Source organism: Haematobia irritans, chromosome 1 (genome assembly GCF_050003625.1).
Source record: "Haematobia irritans isolate KBUSLIRL chromosome 1, ASM5000362v1, whole genome shotgun sequence".
Classification (NCBI taxonomy): domain Eukaryota; kingdom Metazoa; phylum Arthropoda; class Insecta; order Diptera; family Muscidae; genus Haematobia; species Haematobia irritans.
The window spans coordinates 259,311,959-259,314,379 of NC_134397.1; the positions used below are offsets into that span (position 1 = coordinate 259,311,959).

The 2,421-nt window shown below is 34.2% G+C and overlaps 1 long non-coding RNA gene across 1 annotated transcript; it reads left to right on the forward strand.

The window, feature by feature from the left end:
• The first annotated feature begins 1,077 nt into the window (after window positions 1-1,077).
• On the forward strand, window positions 1,078-1,877 carry LOC142219671 (uncharacterized). The gene is made up of 3 exons (XR_012717696.1): window positions 1,078-1,226; window positions 1,318-1,503; window positions 1,560-1,877. It is a non-coding gene; the product is annotated as an uncharacterized LOC142219671 (long non-coding RNA).
• The last annotated feature ends 544 nt before the right edge of the window (window positions 1,878-2,421 follow it).

Consider the following 2,421-nt stretch of genomic DNA (forward strand, 5'->3'; position numbering starts at 1 on the left):
CTAATACGGTCCCTGAAGCCAGAGTTTTACTCCAATTTGGTTGACATTTTGCACAGGGAATAGAATTAGCATTGTAGCTATGCGTGCCAAATTTAGTTGAAATCCGTTCAGATTTAGATATAGCTCCCATATATATCGTTCGTCCGATTTACACTCATATGACCACAGTGGCGAATCTTTTACTCCGATTTAATTGAAATTTTGCACAGGGAGTAGAATTAGCATTGTTGCTATGCGTGCCAAATTTGGTTGAAATCGGTTCAGATTTAGATATAGCTCCCATATATAGCTTTCGCCCGATTTACACTCATACAGAGGCCAATTTTTAAATTTAGTTGAAATCGGTTCAGATTTAGATATAGCTCCCATATATATCGTTCGTCCGATTTACACTCATATGACCACAGTGGCCAATCTTTTACTCCGATTTAATTGAAATTTTGCACAGGGAGTAGAATTAGCATTGTTGCTATGCGTGCCAAATTTTATTGAAATCGGTTCAGATTTAGATATAGCTCCCATATATATCTTTCGTCCGATATGAACTTATACGGCCCTAGAAGCCAGTGTTTTACCCCAATTTGGTTGAAATTTTGCACTAGGAGTACAATGAGTAGCATAGTCTAGTGTGCAAAATTTTATTGAAATCGGTTCAGATTTAGATATAGCTCCCATATATATCTTTCGTCCGATATGAACTTATACGGCCCTAGAAGCCAGAGTTTTACCCCAATTTGGTTGAAATTTTGCACTAGGAGTACAATGAGTAGCATAGTCTAGTGTGCCAAATTTTATTGAAATCGGTTCAGATTTAGATATTGCTCCCGTATATATCTTTCTCATACAAATAATATTTCAAAAATGCCATATCTTCTGTAAATTTATAACTAGAATGTTTATTTTTCGCAAAAATGCATACAGCATCTATTAAATGCTGTTTTGAAAATATGAAGAAAATCAGCCCACTGTAACACCCGTCCCCCGTACAACCCCCATACAAAAATTGTACATTTCACTCTATTTAATTTATTAACAACATTTTCACATCTTCGTGATAATCTCATTTTTTAAGCTTCAATTTCGTTCTTAATGAATTGATGTATGGGTCGGAGGATATCAACAAATGATGCATTACGTCTTCGTTAGTAGAACAGCGCCCAGTCTTGCGCGAGTTATATAGCCTATAACGTTTATAGTCTTTATTCCTCGCTTCCTGCTTCATTATGGTATGTAAAAATTTATTTAAAAAAAATAATAACTGATATATATAGCGTTATATTTTCTAATTTTGCAAAAATAAAATGCACATCAACATAGGTTCTATTTTTAGAATGACTGCAAGAACTGCTACAATTTTAAAAGATTCTACACATTGCGTGTAATAATAAGTGACGTTATTATTCATTCAATCCCAACGTCTTTAATAGCTCAGTGGATAGAGTTGGCGGCTGGTGTGCGAACATCTGGAGTTCGAGCCCAACTCATGCTCAAGTTTTCATTATGGTATGTAAAAATTTATTTAAAAAAAAAAATAATAACTGATATGATTTTAATTTCAGTGTACGAGCACTTTATACACAATTATCTTACAAATATACTATTTATAGTAATAGACATGCACACAGGCAAAACAACAACAAGCTGTAACGAAAGAAAGAGTGCGCAGTTGTTGATGCACTCGTAAAATAACGCATAACTCATATTTTTTACTGTAATTTTTTGGTTTTCCATTGTTTTTTTGGCCGCGGGCAAATATGGGCACAATTTTTTTTTTGAATCTGTTAGCTGAGACCCTCAGCTTTAATTTGGTATAGGACTCCATGTTTCGCACTGCTTCGCACACAACTAAAAGTTTAACGGAAAATCATAAATGTTTATTTTTTTGGCCCAAAAAAAAAAAAAAAATAATTTGTTGTTGTTTTTTTAAATTTTTATTTTTTTTTAAATTACATAATGCTTGATGCCTATTTAAAGTGAAAAAAAATTCTATAAGGTACACCCGGTGTATAGTTTATAAGTAACAATGTTTTAAATATGACATAGAAAACTAACCTATTTGAGACTTGTTCACATATGTCAACTTTGCGCTGCTCGGGACAGAAAACCAATGGAGATATTTGCATAAAATTTTACACACATGACCTTTGTAATATAGTTTAACCAACTGTGCAAAAATCATCAAAATCGGAGAGCAGGTCCAAAATGATTTATCGCACAGTGTGCGACGGTGGCAACCATGAGGGCAATCCAATCAATTTGACCTCGGCTAGTCAAAGGAGTCTGTTGATGCTTTATGGTGATGAAAAAGAGCCTGTGTCTTCGTCAAGTGGGATCTTTTTTTTGTATTCAGTGTCCAATCGTTCCAATAATTCGGCATAGTACAGCAATGTGATGCTTTTACCTTTCTACAGTTAGACAATG